The 20,407-nt window shown below is 37.2% G+C and overlaps 1 long non-coding RNA gene across 1 annotated transcript; it reads left to right on the forward strand.

The window, feature by feature from the left end:
* Positions 1–12,742: 12,742 nt before the first annotated feature.
* On the forward strand, positions 12,743–16,938 carry LOC111947665 (uncharacterized). The gene is made up of 3 exons (XR_002873532.2): positions 12,743–12,884; positions 15,312–15,426; positions 16,893–16,938. It is a non-coding gene; the product is annotated as an uncharacterized LOC111947665 (long non-coding RNA).
* Positions 16,939–20,407: the final 3,469 nt, after the last annotated feature.

Consider the following 20,407-nt stretch of genomic DNA (forward strand, 5'->3'; position numbering starts at 1 on the left):
ACTCAGCAAATTAAAAACTGTCTTTCTCCCCCTGATTAAAACCTGCTGCAATTACGCCCTTGTCTTTCGCTTCCCTGTTCTCATTCCCGACATTCTTTGTGACCTTTTTATTTGACGTGGCAGCAGTCAAACGTTGGCGCGTGAGCATGTCACTGGCAGAGGGATGGGAGTCATTACCAGCAGTTGTCCTGGAGAAGGTTTAATCCTTCGGAAAGCGAAGGCCGCTGCAGCCGGCTTAATTACTGGCCGGGTCTAATTGTCTGCTTGTACAGGCTGTGATGCGAGTTCAATGTGACACTTAAGACTAGACTTCCTCTGCTGTCTGCCCTTTGTGTCAGTGCCATTAACCTTTCCCTTTCACCCTCTCCTCTGCCTTTTTTTATGTTCAGTTAAGGACAGCATTCAAATGAGCAGCAGAAGTGAGACCTGCTGCTCTGCCCTGTGCGGTTTGAAGAAAAATGATGACACCTGAAATCATTCTCCAATTAGGGGTTAAAGTCTTTAATTGTTCCACGAATAGTTTTGGAATTCATTTCGTAAAATGCTGACTGCAATTATAAAACATATAAATGTTGTATCTTTAGGTATAAAGACCTTCAGAATGTGGAGGCATTGGATTTAGTCATAATTAGCTACTCTTTGTTAGGAAAATGGTTGAACCCCCCAAAATATAATTGTACATTAAGATGGAACAATAGTTCAAAAGAAAGCTAAATCCCCAAATCCATGCCGGGGTGTTTGGCCGGTGAGATACTGGGAGCTATAGTGTCTTGTTTGGGCATTGTAATTAATCAAGCCACCTAGAGGCATTCGCAGGTTTCCTTTTGGTTAATTGGACTGCAGCTGCAGAATGAGCTAAGAGATGATTTATTCCACTGGCAGACAGAACAACAGTCCTTTCTTTTTTTTTTATTCTTAGTACTGAGAACTGATGGCTCACTCCTGCATCCACGCTTCCCGTTATTACCCCTTTAGTCAGTCGTCTCTTCCAACCCCAGATGGGCATGACCAGATACGGACGGGTTACAGGGAAATCAACTGCCCCACTTGTCTCTGTATGCAACACCTCCTGTGGGAATCCAGAGACATTGACCAGCCATACAGAGTTTATCAACTGGACTTCTACACTGCGCCTGTTTACAAGTTAAGAACAAAGAGCCGAGCCAGAAGAAGGTGAAGTCATTTAGCTTTTTGCCCTCGTAACTTCACAGGTCTTTGTTTCATTTAGCCGCCGTGCTGTGAGGCGGAGAAGAGGTAACTACTTCCTTTTAGAATCGCCAGAGAGGCAAATTATTGTGCCACTCACTTTGTAACGCTGTTTTGTCTGAGGTTAAGATCATTTTGTTCAGAGTTTAAGGTTAAAACAGAAGCTGTTTCCACACTCAGCCCCACCTTAAGTCCAGGCAATCAGGAACTCACAAGGTGGGAAATGGTGGACAGTAAGATGCATAAACATATTTTTTATGCAGACGGTGGTGCTTTATTAGGGCCCGAGCACGGAGTGCAAGGACCCTATTGTAATTCGAATGTTTATTATTATTATTATTATTATTATTATTATTATTATACCGGAAGAGTCGCCTTTTTGAGGCCTTTAACATACCCCAAAACTCACCAAATTTGGCACACACATCAGGAGTCGCGAAAAATTTCGTATTTTATAGGAGATTGGCATGGGCGCACAAAAACGGCTCGATAGCGCCACCTACAGTGACTTTTGTCCCGACGCCCCGCATACGCTTTAACGTACAAGCTTGATTTTTACAGGGCATGTTCTTCAGATGGAGACCTACAAAAAAGTCTGAAAGGACCCACCTGTCACTCGCACAGGAAGTCTGCTATATTGAGGTCAATATGTCATTTTTGCTTCATTTTGGACAATTGCAGGCCTCGCTCTAGAACGAACTCCTCCTAGAGATTTTGGAGTAATGACTCCAAACTTTGGTTTTGTAAACTAAACACATGTCCGATGTTAAATTGCGAAGCTTTTAAGTTTTTACGGATGTTTGTGACCGTGGCGGCGCGTCGAAAATGGAGGTCATTTTGAAAACACGCCATGAAAAGAAAAATGGCCATTACTCAGCCATGCAAAATCCAATCTGATCCAAAATTGATATGCATGATTGTAGTCTGACCCTGACCACATCAGAAGTGGAAAAATCCAGAACAGGTGTAGCGCCACCTGCTGGCAAAAGGAAATGACATGTTTTACTTGGAGCATCACTGCTCCGAGTAGGATGAGCTGACACACCTCAAAATGATGTCCACCTGTTGAAAAGCCATTGAAGTTTACTCTGATAAAAAGCCATAACTTTCAATGCGGGGGTGTGGTCGTGACAGAGCGGTGAAGTTGGGCGTCTCGCCATGCACACAAAAGTTGCTCTCACGTGCACATTCCTTGTCCAATCTCACTGAAATTCAATAGAGGTGATGAGGCTTCCATTCTGAACCAATGGATATGACAATCTTGGACGAACTCCATAGCGCCACCTAGATATTGACAAATACATTTTATGTCACATTCTGACCTATCTTTTCTCTGTGCTTTGTCCGACATTCATAAAATTACAACAGGAGATACTCATAAGGGTCTTCTCTCATCGTCTAAAGTTTCATGGGTGTACACCTGACGGTGCCTGCGCAAGCCACCACCAAACAGGAAGTGGTTGATTGCGTTGCAGTCAGATAATTAAAAATTCATAAAAAATCAGCCGTTTGTATCACGAGGCTGAGATTTCAGAATGAGATGCCTCATAAATATCTCCAACTTAGATATACAGCACTTGCATGGGTGAACAAAAACGGCTCAATAGCGCCACCTACCATGTTTGTTTTTGAGAGCCCCGCCATGTTCTTTAACATACAAGCTTGATTTTTACAGGACATGTTCATCAGATGAAAACCTACAAAAAAGTCTCTTGGTACCAAGCTGTCAGTTGCACAGGAAGTCTGCTATATTGATGTCAATATGTCATTTTTGGTGTATTTTGGTCATTTGCAAGCCTCGTTCTAGAACGAACTCCTCCTAGAGATTTTTGAACAATGACTCCAAACTTTGGTTTTGTAAACTAAACACATGTCCAATATTAAATTGCGTAGCTTTTAAGTTTTTACGGTTGTTTGTGACCGTGGCGGCGCGTCAAAATTTGAGGTCGTTTCGAAATCACGCCATGAAAAGAAAAATGGCCATTACTCAGCCATAAATAATCTAATCTGATCCAAATTTGTTGTGCATGATTGTAGTCTGACTTTGAACACATCTGCAGTCGAAAAATCCGAAACAGGTGTAGCGCCACCTGTTGGCAACAGGAAATGACATGTTTTACTTGGAGCATCACTGCTCCAAGTAGGATGAGCAAACACACCTCAAAATGACGTCCACCTGTTGAAAAACCATTGAAGTTTACTCTGATAAAAAGCCATAACTTTCAATGCGGGGGTGTGGTCTTGACAGAGCGGCAAAGTTGGGCGTCTCGCCATGCAGACAAATGTTGCTCTCATGTGCACATTCCTTGTCCAATCTCACTGAATTTCAATGGATATGATGAAGCTTCCATTCTGAACCCATGGATATGACAACTTTGGACGAGCTCTATAGCGCCACCTAGTTATTGCATGGGGCACATTCTGCCCTGTATTTTCTATGTGCTTTTTCCGATGTGCATGAAATTAAAACTGGAGATACTCAGAACGCTTTTCTCTCATCATCTCAAGTTTCATGGCTGCACATCTGACGGTGCCTGCGTAAGGCACTGCCAAACAGGAAGTGGTCGATTCCGTTGCAGTCATATAATCAAGCTTTATAGGAAATCAGCCGTTTGTCTCAGGAAGCTGAGATTTCAGAATTAGATGCGTCCTACAAAGCTCCACGTTTGAAAAGCAGCACTATACGTACGAGAAACATTTAACCACCTTAATCACCCTATTGTGCTAAAAGCAAATTTTGGGACATTTTGACTCAAGCAAATATTTTTATCATAACTTCTGTTTAGTTTATCAGCACCAAAATAAAAAATATTTACATTTATAAAATGAACTGGTCAACTCTAGGATTTTATTTATTCAATCTTACATCCTCAAGCTTTTCATCAGTCTCCCCTGCTGCAGGAGTGGAGTTAGCCCCCCCCCCCCAACCCCCGGCTGTGTGCTCACATGTAAATTAGCCAGGAGTGGCAGACAGAAAGTAGAACAGTTAGAAAGCCTAGTTCAACCCTAAAATACAGCATTTTCCTTTGTTTTGTTTGTCTTTTATACATCCTTAGCACTAATCATTGCTTTTTTATTCATCCAAAATACAATTAACTTTATATTTTATCTTTTTTTTTTTTTTTTTTTACAAACAAAACATATGAATGTGCTCCAAAACAAAACCCAGCCTCAGTACACTCCTACAGATGTAACATCAGACAGTAAATGTCTCTTTTATGCTTTTTTTTTAATCAATGCTGCAACTTCTTTTCATTTCCTTTCAATACATCCAATAAAATTAAACTACAATGACAACAAACACAACATATAGCAAATGTCTCTAAGAAGATTGTGTATATACAATATGTACCACCTTTAAACACCAAATAAATAACAAATCTTTCTAATAAAATCACAAAAAATGGAACACAAAATGTAAAACCCAAATTAGAAATTGCAATTTTAAAAAGATAATTTTTTTCAGCACCACCAATTTAACTTTTCTGTGAGTGAAACAAAGAAGTCCAGAACAATGTAGCTACTTCTCCAAAGTCTCTGTCACCTTCAGTTTTAAACAAAGTCTGTGAACATCCACCATACATTGGTCACATGTACTCAGAGTCCTGCTAAAAGTGCACAATTGTAAAAATGTCTTTTGTATAGACAACTGTTTGTTTGCTTAGAGCTCTAAATATAAAAAAATGCTTTTCTATCACCTAGACACAGGTGGAGAACCACATCAACTGGATTAGTAACAGGGTGGCATGTTTAGGTTTAAACTTACATCAATAGACAACATGAAGCTGTTCATCACATTTTTGACCTAAACATGTAAACACATCCTTGGCTCTGCGGTTAGGAAATGGTAATTGGGAATCTCTTCATACCAGGAGCCAGCCTGAACATTGGAACATCACCACAGTGCCCATCCAGACTGGGACAGCAACGGGGTCCACTTCACAGCCGTGAGGCTGCTATGTTTAACTCCAGCTGTCCCAGCAAGGGAGACAACTGCAGCAACATCCACTGACCAAGCCGGAAAGCCCTGGCAGAAAAGATCCCCACAAGAAAAACACTGGCTCAGGCAGGCTGGTCAATAAAAAAATATAGTTTTGCCAATGTCTTGCAGCTCGCAGATCAAGTGGTTTAGTTTTCCAGTAATGTCAGTCAAGAATACAAGTTCAGATTCACCATATTCATATTCACCATATTCAGCAGATATCTCCACCAATAGCACCTTAAAAATCCTGTTCTGTTTTGCTTTGCAGCTGAGGTTTTTTTTTATGATTTTCACAATAGGAGTCATTATGTGTCCAGAACCAATCACTTCTGCACATAAGGCCTACTGGTGAATGACGCAGCAGTAATGCAGACATTTTGGAAAGTCTGGGTCAGCTTTACAGCTTACAGTGAGTGATGAAACCTGTCTGCAGTCACTGCTACTGGCTTTTCTAATGGTACCTTTTTCTGCACAAAAACTCCTTCACCGTGTTATACATTTCAACTCCTCTTGTAGTTGTCTGTTAGGGCAGATGTGTCAGGAGTTCTTCTCTTGTGGAAACCAAAGGCTATGCTGTACTGTTGCCGTCCACAGACTCATCACACTGGACGTAAACCCTCTGCACTTTGCAAGATCCCGGTCCAGCTATTTGGCAAAGTTATCAGACATAGCTGACACTCATCTAGACATTGTAGTGGAAATTGAATGAGTTCTATTGTTCTCATTCTTAGGAACAGTGATAGCAATTATCATCATTGCTTGTTTCTTAATCTGATAAAAACCTTCTTCTACTTGATGAGAAATTGAGCAGGTCTAAATGAGGCTTAGATTTAAAAAAAAATTTTCATGCTATATGCATAAGTCTTTGTCCTTTAAGGGAACAGAATACAGTCCCCCCCCCCACACACAGGCTGCTGTCATATTAACATTATCTTGGAGCTCCAGAATGGACAAGAAAAAACAACGAGAATGGCTCGAGCAGGGCGTTGCTCACGGGGCGGTCGCTCGTGCCAGGCGGTGGCACGTGCTCGGGCCCGCTAAATGCTACTTGTAGCTTTAATTCAAAAAAGGGATTTAAAATCTTCCAAACCTCACACTCCTTATGAATCCTAAGGGTATTTTCTGTTTATTTTTTTCAAGCTTAATGGGTGAAGTAGAAGCAAATAAACTGAATTTGACATGAAAACAAACTGCATCCACTGCTGCCTGCAATGTTCATTTTCTTGACAACATTTTTTTTAACAAGTGTGAAATTGTAATTTAATAAAAACTGTGGATTGAGGATGAAAGCGTAAACAAAAATATTGACATGTATGCAAATGAAAACGGGATCGAAAGAAACACAGTGGAAATGGCATCCAATCAGAGCAAGCGTTGATAATAATAGACTGGAGGAAATACAAAAAGCAAAGTGAGGCTTCATAATGCTCGGTCATCTGAGGAGATGCTGCAAACCCTTTCTATGTTTTAAGTTTCTGTAATAAAAATAAAAATAAAAAGTCTACTCCAGGGAGAAAAACTGAAAAGCAAGAACAAATAAACACACTTCACATCTGATGCGATCCCAAAGAGGATTTTGTTCATGCAGTGTGGAGTGACTTTTACCGGTAAAAAAACATCCAACTTTTCTATTCTAAAATCTACCATTTTTCTATATGTGTTTTTAAAACATGTTTTTGTGCAAATATGTTTTATTAATTTGTAGGATTGACAATTATTTTTATTTAACTGTGCTTGATTTTACAGGGAGTGAGACCTGATGACAATATAACTTAAACACATTTTATTTAAATGTTTATGATCAACATGAATACTGCGTAATATCGACCTACATTTTTTATTTGATTTTGCATTAATAATTCTGATAGTATTAATGTAAAGATTTTCTGACATTTGTTTTACAAAACTATGCCTGTTTTCAAGGGGTACCGTTCATATGTTTCATAAAAGAAAGCTAAAAAAGTTGTTTTTAAATAAATGATGTGTCTTTGTTATGTGTCCATACCCAAAAGATTCCATTTATTTACCTTTTTTTACATAAAATAACATCATTAACTTAATTTTATATTAAGTTCATATTAATTTAAATGTAAGTCGTGTTTCCTGACTGAAACTCCACAGTTGTTTTTGTCTGGTATGGTATAATGGTCTTAAATGGTATAATGCACAAAGAAACAACGATTTTGTTTTTTAAAGCATATTAATCATAGTCATAAACTTTATAACAAAAATGTTGGCTCAATTTGACTGAAAATGTAGGTATATTCTCACTTAAGTCTGTAGATTTTTAAAAACAAAGCAGAAAATACCAGTTCTCTTCTAAGCTCTAAAGCTTTCCTAGTTTGCTTTAATATTATTTGTGCTAAATTTTATATTTACCTAATTTTATACCTTTTTACTTCATTGTAGTTGCTTTATTAAAACTTTAACTTTCTTTCATAAAAGGACAAAATTGAAAATAGGGGTTTGGATTAAAAAAGCTGTCAAACTTTATTCAAGGCCCTTTTTCAACTTTGCATTTAGTTATTCATCGTTCTACTCCTGTTTATGGATGTTTTATTTTATTTTATCAGTTTGAAATACATAAATAAAGTCTGGGGTATTTTCCTGTGAAACTGTAAATGAGTCTGTGCAGCTCTTATAGAATAGAAATGTCTTTTAAAGCACTTCTCTAATTCAGTGCAGTTTTAAACAGTAAACTCTGTTGTTTTATGTATTAAATTGTCATCAGAACCAGTGACGACTCACAGCCCAGCGACCAGTAAACAAAACAAATACTGAAGAGGTTTGGATTTTTATTTCACTCTTCTTTCTTCACAGAAATGTATTTTACACAAGTTTTGTTATTTTCCTTGGTAAGACTTTTGTTAAGATGCTCACATTCTACTGATCACTAGAATCACGGTGAGAGGACAGGGGGGAGGACTTTGCCATTTTTTGTTTGTTTTGTTTGATTTCAGGTTACATTTTCTTGATTCTTCTATTCAGGTTTTGTATGTTCCAGCTCTCAATGCCACACCAGCTTCAGGTTACCAATCCACAGCTGTCTTCCTTTAAGTTATTGATCCTCAGTGTATTTAAATGGGGGGGGGGGGGGGGGGTTCAGGTCATCTGCACTGATACCTTTTTGTTGCTTCTTTCAGTCAGGGTTTTGTTGTGTTTGAGTTTGTCTGCTCTTCTGCATATTGGGATCCCCCCCCCCCAGTTTCTGACAGATAGCTTTCATAAATGTAAAAAGAATGCTAAACATTCTCCTTCATAGAAAAATAATTCTTTGTTGCTCTTTAGCGAGAAGTTAAATAGAGTTAATTCAGTTCCAAAGTGTGGGGCTATTCTGTAATTCTGGGGTAAGAAGTGAAGGTTCTTCAGTGTTTATTCACCAGCTTGTGTCATAACCAGCGAAAGCAGCTCACGCACAACAATGAGCATGACTGTTTACTACTAATGACGCTGCATCTCCCACCAGGCAAAAAGAAGGAACTTTATTGCCTCATTGAATTTCCACTTTTATTTTTAAAAAATCTTCAATTATTTTTCTGTTTAAGGTGAAACAAGTGGAGTCCTGGATTTATGGGGATAAAGCTGAGCTTTACACACAGCTTTTGTGAAAACTGAACCATAATAAGTCAAGTTAGAGCAGTCACAGTTTCCAAGATTACGATTGACTTTCCTCTTTGTTGCGTTTCATTGTCATGTTGTGTTGCTTTCTTCCGCTCTACAATGCACATTTATGACATTTCTTCCATAATTTTTTAGACACATACTCCCTAAAGATGAACACAGCTCATGTCTGTTGATGCTTTTGTTGAAACAGAACCAGAACTTCAAGTAAGTGAAGTGACATGTTGGCTGTCAAATGATTGTTAAACAGAGTAGAAACTACGAGTCTTCTGTTGCATTTATTTTGTTTTCTTCCCTCTTAAACTGTGAGAAAAGAGAAGCAGTGTGTGAATTTCTGGAACAAAACCAAGGGTCCAGTTTTGAAAACAGAAAGAGATCCACCCGCCTTCCCACACAGGCTGATAGATGAAGGAGCTGCCTTCCATTCCACTGCTTTTTCTGGGGAAAAAAATGATTTGGTTCAGCTTTCAGTTGATGCAGTAATAAATTGGACAAATGTACACTGCATGATGTGAACTGGAGCTTGGGGTGCCCATGTTTTTTTCATTTGACCCCCCCTGCTGGAAGAATGGGCAGTGCTTTCACAGGTATGCTGATGACAAAGCAGGGGATTGTCCAGAGGATGAGGTGTATGTTAATACTTTTTTTTTGTCACTGCTCACAGCTCGTTAGGGAGGGATGGATGTTGTATCTGATTCAGTGTTACATGGTTTTTGCTTTATTTTTATTCAAAAAGTGGAAAAAACTGAAGCCGCGAACAGCCACCCCTGCCCTCACCATCCCCTTTTGACTCCCCCTCGCTGGCTGAACGGCTGCTACATGCCCCTCACGCTTCCCTTCTGCCCCTGCCACCCAGTCAGAGCTGCATGTGAGAAATTCATTTAAAAAAATGTTTGTTTTTTTCAAAATGTCATTTGGTTTTTTTTTTGTTTTTGTTGGTTTTACCTGGGGGTGATGAACTTGTCTATGCTATTTCGAAAAGAGGGAGATCAAAAGTAAATTTTTGGATTTCCTCGGCAACAGTGGTTTTTGTTGACCATGCCCACATTCTTAACCCTTGTGCTATTTTAGATGACCCCACCCTTAGTTTGACATGTTCTCCCTACCATGACAAAGGTGGGTAAAGGTGGAAAGATTTCATGTAATCCATGGACACCAGTGAAGATCACAAATCATTGAAGAAAAAAGGTTCAGAGCACTGTCTAGTGGGTCTAGATGACCCAACTCCCAATGTTAAAGTGCCTAGGATAGCACAAGGGTTAATATATTCGTATCATATGTTATATTATTTCATTCAGCTGGAGCCAGGGATTTGTGGAATAAATGTCACAATATTCAATCAAAAAAATGTGTGAGCAACACTCACCACACTCACACCCTTAAAAATCTACAAACTTTAAAACCAACGTTTTTTCCCAATTAGCTTTCCAATTATGCCAGTCGTGAGGTGATAGATTGAAATCCCTAAGAGGAGTTTAAATCTGTAGAAAGTAACAAATGTGATTTTTTTTTTTTTGTGGAAAATTCAAGATGGCCTTCCTCTTCCGCCATGGTCAAAAGTCAACTAAATTTGGTTGTGGTTACAGACTTAACCTCGCAGCATGTGTGTAAAATTCTGTGAAGATCACTTTAACAAAAGATTTCTTTTAACATATTTTGGAAAAATGTGAAAATCGCCAAATTTCACACTTTGCCACAAAATGCCCCAAGGTCCTATAAGCATCCCATAATAATTTTACAACTTCCTTTAGATATCCCATATATCAATTTTTTTTAACCCAATAAGGGATTCTGCCCCCATAGATTTTTTTTACGTGTTTTTAAGCGCTGACATATTTGCTCAAAAGTGCATAAGAACCAAAAATTGAAAACGATCTGGCCCGAATAAAGTGAAGTAATTGAAGTCATTAACACCCATACATGCTCATTTTTTTCTTTTTTTTTTTTTATTCTTTCAAGCATCTTCAACCCTTTTGAAGTTTAATCCAATCATATTATTGTATAGCATTAAGACAGATTACTAAAGAGTGGAACTTGTGCAGAAATTGTTATATTTTTCTTTAAAGGTTGCTTAATCAGGTGTAAATTACCAAAATGGAATCATGATGTTTAGCTCTTTGGGGATCCTGTTTCCCTTTTACATTAAGAATGTCCTTTCTTCTCTAGCTCATGATTAAAGGGATAGACATTAGATCATTTAGAGGGTGAAAGAATTGTGGGTGCATTCGTCATAAACTTTGATGTGTTTGCATAGCTTTAATGTCAGAGTGAACTGTTGTCATTTATTTATTTCCACCATCAATCACGTTGAGACACCTGACAGATCCTCACAGCAGAATGAACCACATGATCAACCAGAGAGCAGCCCATGAATCAGCTTTACGGGTTCACCTTCCCTTTGCTGTCGTTTGTTTCAGTGCTGCGGGCGTACCATTACCCCCAGATAACCACACTTTAATAGTTAATGTAGCTAGCGGGCCCCCTCTGCATTCCAAATGGACTCATCCGTCTAGCCTCAGCCCCTGCGGGTGGCAGCACCGCAGTGCTTCTTCTGCAACTCTAATCATTCATCAATACCCAGCCATCTGACACTCGCTGCACACAGTACCGAGCAGTGTGTTGTGGTCAAGGCTAGAGACGGCCTTCCTGATGTCAGCGCAATGATCTGTTAACTGATATTTCTCCTGACACCCCTGTGGTCCCTCCCTGCTGAATCTGCTGACTCCATGCCTCATCAACGTGTCTGAGAAGACTGGTCTGAGCAACTGGTTCACAAACTCAAAGAGGGGAAAAAACTATGTTACACCAAATAAAAAACATTTTGCAATGTTTTAACCCTTGTGCTATCTTAGATGACCCCACCCTTACATTCACGTGTTCTCCCTACCATGACAAAGGTGGATAAAGGTGGAAAGACTTCATGTAATCCATGGACACCAGTGAAGATCACAAATCATTGAAGAAAAAGGTTCAGAGCACTGTCTAGTGGGTCTAGATGACCCAACTCCCAATGTTAAAGTGCCTAGGATAGCACAAGGGATATTTGCACCAAAGTTTAAAATGTTTTTACTGTATTTATTTTATTTTATTACTGATTTTATTACTTGACTTGTTCTTTACTCTCGTGTTGTAAAGCATCTTTTTATGTCATTTAAAGCGCTATACAAATAAAATGTATACAAATTAAATTTATACAAATAGAATTTATTAATAATTATTATTATTATTATTATTATTATTATTATTATTATTATTATTATTGTTATTATTATTAGAACATTGCTTTGACAAACCCAGAGGCAAATCATACTGATAAAGACATGTTCAACTATGACCACAAAAAAAATAATAAAAAGGTTTAAACATGACCTGGGGGGCAAAAACAAACTAAAGAATAGTAAAAAACGTGAGAAAAACTCAAAAGAATTGATATAAAACTGAATATTCTAAAAAAAGTCAGCAAAGTAAGTCATAACATTTAAAAAAACTGGCACATAATCAAAATTTAAAAAAAAAATTCAAAAAGGGAAATAATGATCGGAAACTTGGTGATTAAACAAAATACAAAATATGACAGAGGCCTGATTTGGACAAAAAGTTTATTTCCTCAGTTAGATTGTACACCATAAACTTAAATGCCAATCTTTTTCGTTTTTCTCAGATGCACAGTAAATTGGCTTTAGGGTACATTACAACTGATTAGAATTTACACTAGAATTGAATATCAACACTAATCATGTTTAATTTTAAACTGGCATCAACATTTTTACAAAAAAAAATGTACTTTGTGCATGTTTTTCATTTTTTATTACTTTTTTTTCAAGAGAAATGGAGACTTTTAGACTATTTTAATTATTAGTTAGCATTTTAATACACCTGGCTGTAAGGTGATTAACTTTTTCAGACTCAAACTTTTTGTGGAGGTTAATTGATTGGTGAGACAGGCGCAGTAACTTAAAGATGAACATGTTTTTTTTTTTTTTTTTTACGTCTGTACGTTAAAACCATCCATATATAAGAAAAACTGTTTAGGCTGCTTTCCAGCAAAATGACCTTTCCTGACTGAGTGTGACAGGTAAGGATAAAACTCCCTCTTCTTCCATCCAGTTGCATCTCTGCCATTTTGACCTGCCCAGCTGCTGCTGCTGCAGCTGCTGCTGAAGATGGTCTAAATATTGTCCCTTGTAAGGACTTTCTTTTTTTTTAACTATAAAATGTTGCTGACATGTCAGCTTCACCATCATAACTTTCCCAAGTGTTTTAACTCCTAGCTTAAAAAACTGTTTGGGGGTCAGGGTTGGCCCATAGCATGTTACTTTATATCATAATAGTCCAAAAACACACCTTATATTGAAGTGTGATTTATTAATATATGGGTTTTACTCCAAATCTATTTAGGAAAACCACTGTTCCCTGTGATCCTGAGGTAATAAACCCCATTTCAGCAATTGTTCTGATGTGAGATGTTATATCTTTTCTAATTCTTAAAAGTTTCTGTGACTTCATAAAAAACTGCTTTACAAAACAGATGTGAGTCATTTGTACATTAAAAAAGCAAAAACAATTTTGTCTAACACATTCGTACTCCTGGTATCACGTTAAGAGTCAGATTCAATTTTATGTTATTAAAAAAAAACCCTTGTTGTGCTTAATTGAAATGTAGATAATGACAGACAGTTCTTGTACCTTAAAATTAAATTCAAAATTCTCAAATGTCTCCAAAAGGGGTATGTTTCAGCAATTCTCATCTGAGATCGAATCCCGTCTTTCTAGGAAGAGGTTTGTCTTCCATTTAGATTTCTTGCTAAACTGCAATCATTAATTAATGCAGTAACTCTAATGTTTTAAAAATGCAAGATTGTTGCAGCCTTACTTACTCAAGTTGTTGAAAATGTATTGGAAAAAGGTAAAAAAAAAAAAAAAAAAAGACAAATCGTAAAAATAATTTTAAAATACATTTCGTGTTTACCAAAAGCACATTTTTACAGAAACATTTGTCCTCCCAAGAACACTCCAGCATGAGAGCATAATTGTTTTCTTAAAATAAATAGTTATAGAACTTTTAAAGTGTAATTAAATTCTTTTATCTGCAAGAATTTTAGTACTGCTACAGGTTTTGATGTAAAAACCAACAGCTTTTGCATTGACTACTTCTCTCCACAAGGGGGAGCTACTTGTGCAAAACTCACAAACCGTCAAAGTTTCTGAATATTGACATCTGATCTTTCTTTTACTTTGTTTGAAATATTATCTGTAGCTCTTATCCTCACAACCCTACTTTGAAAAAAGAGACTAAATTGTTTTTTTTTAGCCTCTTAAAAGAGATTGGCCATTGTTAATATAGCATAAATCACGATTTTTTCCTTATATGCATCTTACACAAATCACCATAGCAAAAAAATGTCTTGATTCTGAACATTTTCAACAGATCGTAACAAATAATTTGAATAGTATACTTTGGATTTGAAAAATCCAAAAATATGCTTAGTTAAATGAAACCCGAGACTCCACAGAATGGAAAAAAATCCAATACAAGCAAAGCACAACCTTCAAAATAAATGTCTCATTTCTTACCAAGACTTGAAATTTCTTGGCATATGGTAAACAACCAAAAACGGAGCCACTTTATTATGAATTGTGCTTTAGCAGACGTTTATAAATGTTCCAAAAGTCATATTTCATAACACAATATATAATCGGTTGAGAGTAAAAAACCACTAAGAATAAATCTGTAAAGATGGAATTTAAAATAAATACTACAAAAATCAATTATAACACAAATACAAAGCAATAAAAAAGAGACATCTAAGAATTTCTTGTTGTCTGTAAAATAAATACTTTGAAAAGCTTTTTTCTGCAACAGAAAACATAATTGATCATTTCCTTTTTTTTTTTTAATTATTTGACCACAATTTATAAGGCATCTGGGAGGAAAAAACGCAGTATTTTGGAGGCATCAAAGTACACATAAAACCCTGATCTTGATCCACTTTTTGTGAGTAGGTGGAGAATTAAATCAATCAAGCCAAATATCCTCATTTAGTGTTCATCCATGTATGAAGAAGGCAGGAGAAGAGCTTTTTGGAACTGACTAAACCAATAAAATTCATTTATGATTGAAACAATATTTGCAGATGTGACAAAACTGGGGCTTTATTTGGATTTTTATCTATCCTTTTCAATGTTAAATCTATGCAATCTTGGCTTGATATAAGGTCAAATGCAAAACTGAACCTCATAATTGCAAAAAGAAAACCTCACAAAAGGTTGATTTGTAGCTATATGATAGAAAATGATCCAAAAAACCCAAATGAACAACTTGAGGCAACACTTCCGAGTTGTTTCTGTAGGTTATCTTTGAAAGAAAACCAATTCCAAACAGCACAATCCTGGTGTTTATTTGCTGTTGCTATTGTCATGAGAGCCCCGAAAGCATTTGCTGTCTGTTCCCCACAGAAATTAAAGGGCTGTGATAAAACTCAGCTGCTTTTGTTTCTTTAAGTAAGCGGCACAGATGCAGCACAGGCCAGGCGCTCTCTCTGGGGACCGCAGCGGCTCGGCTGGGATGTGACAGGCCCGAAACGGTCAGGCGGGCCCTTTCTCTTTTGATCAATCAGGTAGGACAGAGCGTGAATTTCCTGTCTCCAGTTGCACACTTACCAAGGTGACCCTCATCTATTGGTCTTCCCAACTCCTCAGAGCTCACCTGTCTAAGCCACAAACATCCTTTGCCCTCACTTTTACTTGGAATTATAACAACAACAAAAAGGGTGAAGTTGACAGCTTAATAAATGAATCTAAGACTTACGTTTAGATGATTGACTTTTAAACACCAAACTTTACAATTCAAAATCATTTGATCATCAAACTGTGAGAGCAAAAACCAGTGTTCTTACATACAACGCTTTAATGTTTTACTTCATTTCCAGACTATTGCATGTTTACTGCCCTGACTCTGTCCTCCTGGAAAAAAAAAAAAAACAACAACCTTGTAAGGAATCCATGCTCACTTTCTTTTCTCAGGGTAAGACTACCATCTGCTGGACATGACCTCAAATGTGCTTTTTCTGCCAGGAGACGTCCATGTCAACAAGGGCTGGGATGTGTTTTCGCATTGAGACATGGTGGAGGGCTATCAGCACAACGAAGTGGTTGTTCTCCCTGTCTAGTTTGCCACTGACATAAACAGTTAAAGGAAAGAGGGGAAGAAAAAATGAAAAAAAGAGGTCCTCCTACTGCACATTCAAGTGTTTTCCACAAGATGGTGCAATATCTGTCACATATCCTGATTCCAGCCTGTACTGGAAAACAGGATTTTACATGTTTTCTCCGTGGTGTCCAACCTAAAAGTTGTTTTTATATATTCAACTCTTATAACTAATAAACTGTTGTAACTGTAGAATCAAACGATATGAAATCTATGTTCATATGACAAAAAGAACCTTGTGAAAAAATGTCCCCCATTATTCCTAAAAGTAGTGTTACTACTTGTGCAAAGGTTTGAGTTCATTAAAAAAAACTAGTTTGACTTAGACATTCACACTGTTATTTATCTTCATTCAAATGTGACCTATGAATTACTGAACTGATAAAAAGTCCATGTATTTACCTGCAATATAGTCTTCCAAGTCTAAAAATGTTTTATGTAAAATGGATGCAAATACGAATGTATTTTATAAGCAATAGTCAGGAATAGATGTATATAATGTCAGAAAAGCAGTGAGCACCAATAATAAAGGGTTAAAGTTTTGTACATCTTTAAATCATTGAAAGTTGACGTAGACGATATGAAGATGTTACAATTCTCTGTTATGAACTTTAAAAAACAGTAAAATATTTGAAGAACTCACAACTTTTTTTGTTAAATAAATAGAAAAGCATAAACAGTAATTTTTAGACATTTGTTTTTCTCCCCCACATCATTATTTCATGAGAAAAACACGCCATGAAATTGCTTATTTAATTATGCATGAGTATTATTTACTTCAACTTGCTATAGCTTAGCAGTAAACTGTATATTGATCTAAAACCATATTGCACATCCTTATTAACTTCTTAACAACAGTCTTTGTCATTGTTTTAGACTAAGAATACTACAGATAGCAACAGGCTGTAGTCACACAGAAGGTAAGGACTGCTGTTTTCTTGTATACATTTTAGTATAGCAATAGTTCTGAGCTTATTTGAAGTCATGCAAAAACAGATATTTATATTTTTGTTTTGAGTTCTGTTTGTATCTTGGAAAAAGCATTGCGTATGGTTTATTTAGTTGTGTACTTATTTGAGCAATTTTTTTTTTTACATTATGTTAAAGTAATACATTTATTTATTTTAAATGTACATATATTTATTTGTTGCAGATTTTTAATTCATAAACTAAAACTTAAAAAGTAATTTTTCGCATGTTGCATCTAATTTATTCCTTACGAAAGAAACATATTTAAGCAGACATAAAGATTAAAGTTTTTGTTTTTTTGCACAATTACATATTTTAGATAATCTCTTTCCAGGAATAGTTTTATCAAATGTCTTATGTTTATCTGATTATTAATGTTTTTGTATGTATTTTAATTTGAGGAATTTTTCATTTGAAATTACTATGGATTGGATTGAGCTAAAAAAAATAAAAGTAAATAAAAATAAAAACTGTCAGTTTGTTTGCAAGCATTCTGGGACATTGTGTAGTTTAAAAAGAAGGCTAGTATTATTTTAGCTTAATTAAGGTTTATTTTAAAATTTATATTATTATTTTCATGTAAAAAAAAATCCAACTTCGGACAGTTAGCATAATTTAGAAAAAAAATCCAACTAATAAATAAATAAAAAACACTTAATTGACATATTTTGTTTATTAATACATGGTTGGCACGTTCCTTTTTTCTCCCCTAAGGAAGCCTCGAATATGGCGCCGTTTTCCCTCTTTGAATGTCATTAGCTTGAGTCAGAGGATGACTGTCGCAGCCGCGAAATAATCCAGTCCAAAAATCTCAGGATGTGGAAATGAAACTATTAAAACAAAACCAAAAAAAAAGGAGAGTAGAGCACTGAGTCACCGGTCGGTGTTCGACAGTGGGAGTAGGTCTAAATTGGGAGCAGCGAATAAATACAGCGCGGTGTTCGCTAAACAGCTGCACGCGCTCCTTCCTGTGTTTGTGTGTGAGTCACATACTACTCACGCGCGGGCTGAATCAGCCCAGCCCCCGCCCACTCACCTCCATCCGCCCCCTCGCAGATGAACATAAAGAGCACCCACTCATGGTCTCCCGGCCCCGCCCACTCTGCCTTTCAAATAATCCTCCTTCTCCTCTTCCCTCCCAACAGACATTCTCCTGCTCCAGCTTCTTTTTTCTTTCTCTTCTTTTTCTTCGGGGTGTGTGAGGGAGGATGCGGCTGCAGTTAGTCATGTTCAGGCTCATCCAGGGCGAACAAGTAGGGGGGGGGGGGGGGGGGGGGGAATCCCGACCACCAATGCGTGCAGGCAGACATCTGGTAGTGAAGGTACTTTGACTGGCGCGCCATTTATGCAGCCCCACCCCCTAAAAGTGGGTAAGATAAAAAAAAAAGTGGCGGTTAGGGTGCTGCAAGGGATGATGGGTAAGCATATGGAAGACATGGGGGGCAGGAGGACATGATGGGGGAGGGGTGCGCATGTCGAAGTTGGCCAAGACCCCCCCCCCCCCCCCCCCTTCTCTAATGCCTAATAGGATTCTGTCCGCCCAGACCTGTCTATGGATGCAGCCGCTTGAAGAGGTGGGAGACGTTCTGAAATGAAAAGGGCATCTGATGATCAGAGTTGCTCCCTCTTCAACGGGATGTGCGATCTGATTAGTATTTACATTCCACCTGCCACTTTGCATCCCTGTTTCAGACCCGCAGAGGCTTTACAGGTTCAAGAAATGCAATTTTTTTAATTGAAAAGTGTCTCTATTATGTTTTTTTAAACACCGCTCCAAAAGAAATCTGTTTTTTTGTGTGTGTTTTAACATGTTTTTGTGCCATTTTTCTTATGATAGAGGACATATAAAATGAAAAGTTATTAAAATTCTATGTCTGAATTTTGCTTTATTCAAATCATTGTGAATCAGGAGCGAAGGAAGAATTGCTGTTGAAAAAGCTTGTAGTTGTTCCATAAAGACTACAATCAGCAGGCCACAAACCCCCTGCTCCGCTCCATTTCGATCGTTTACCGTATATTCACATACCGTATATTGTGGGATAAATAAAGTAACAATTATTATTATTATTATGTTAGAACTGGACTGCATTTCCACACTCATGTTCCAAATAGGAAGTCCCTGCTGGCTCCAACAAGCCAAAATCCCATTTTATGTAAAGCTACAGAGTCAATTATTAACAGCAATTGTTTTAGTTATGTAGCTTGTTTTAGGAGAAAAAAAAACAGGTTTCATTTTTTCAATGCATATTTTCACCTTTTAATTCAGGTATTTACAAATATTACATTTACCAACTAAATATCTAGTTAGCAAGTTAAATATTTAATTTAAGGTTTAATTATTTTATAATTGTATATTTAGTTGACAAACTAATTGTTGCATTTGTCAACTAAATATTTAATTTTATAAAATTAAACATTTAGTTCGATAATTAAATATTTAAATCTCACCGAAATATATATTTTCCGAACAAAGTATTTTTCACCCATTCTTTACATTTGTCAGAATGTAAAGCATTCTTACTCTGATATTTTTTCTTAATATCTTCTTGCTAGTCCAAATTTTTGTTTTATGACATTTTTTCTTAATCGCAAGTTATTTAAGTTATAAACTGACAAATCAGATGGCTCAGTAAAAGCTGAGCCTCCACCTCGAACGTGGAAGGCGTATGGACTTGACCTAAAATATGCTCACCCCTTATTAGTGACAGTAGTTGCCATAGAAACGTCGACTCAGACCACTCGGACCAATCACTGTCGTCTGGCTCCAACATGGCGATGTCCGTACTGTGGAAAAATGGCAAATGAATTGGCTCAATTTTGCTGGAGCTGGAAGTAAGGCATTTTGTAAGATTGACGTCACACGCGCTCCATCCAATTCTTTTATACAGGCAATGATTCCGATGCATCCACTTGTAGACAAATGCATCCATGTTCGTCTTTGTTTTCCTCGTCTGAGCTGGCATCTGGCTCAGAACTGTACGACTGTATAGCACCAGCATTCCTCACTATTTTTGTTACACTGATAATGTTAGGTTTGGGTCATGACAGGCTGTAAGCTAGAGGGGGAGTGTAAACAAAGGGATGATGGAAATCAGTGCTGGCTTACTTTCAAACCAACTGTTCCACCCACAAGTCAAAGACAAATTTCCAATGAACTTCTGATGCTCTGCAGAAACTATCTTTTTGAAAACAACACAGCTTTTTAGATTTTTGTCTGAAAATTGCGTAATCATAACTAAAAGACCACTGGGAACGCTTTTACAATAGATCAAAAGATGATTGGGTGGGAATTTATACCATTAGAAATGTAATTGGTTGTGGTTTGTGACACATTTTATGCTGGCTTTAAACAAAGTGGTTGTGATGCAGAGGTGTCTCCCTTTTCCTCCAGTGTTGTGTCTTCCTCCACTGAAGGTGTCACT

This window comes from Oryzias latipes, chromosome 7, assembly GCF_053564925.1.
Source record: "Oryzias latipes strain Hd-rR chromosome 7, Olatipes_Hd-rR_3.1".
NCBI classification, from domain to species: domain Eukaryota; kingdom Metazoa; phylum Chordata; class Actinopteri; order Beloniformes; family Adrianichthyidae; genus Oryzias; species Oryzias latipes.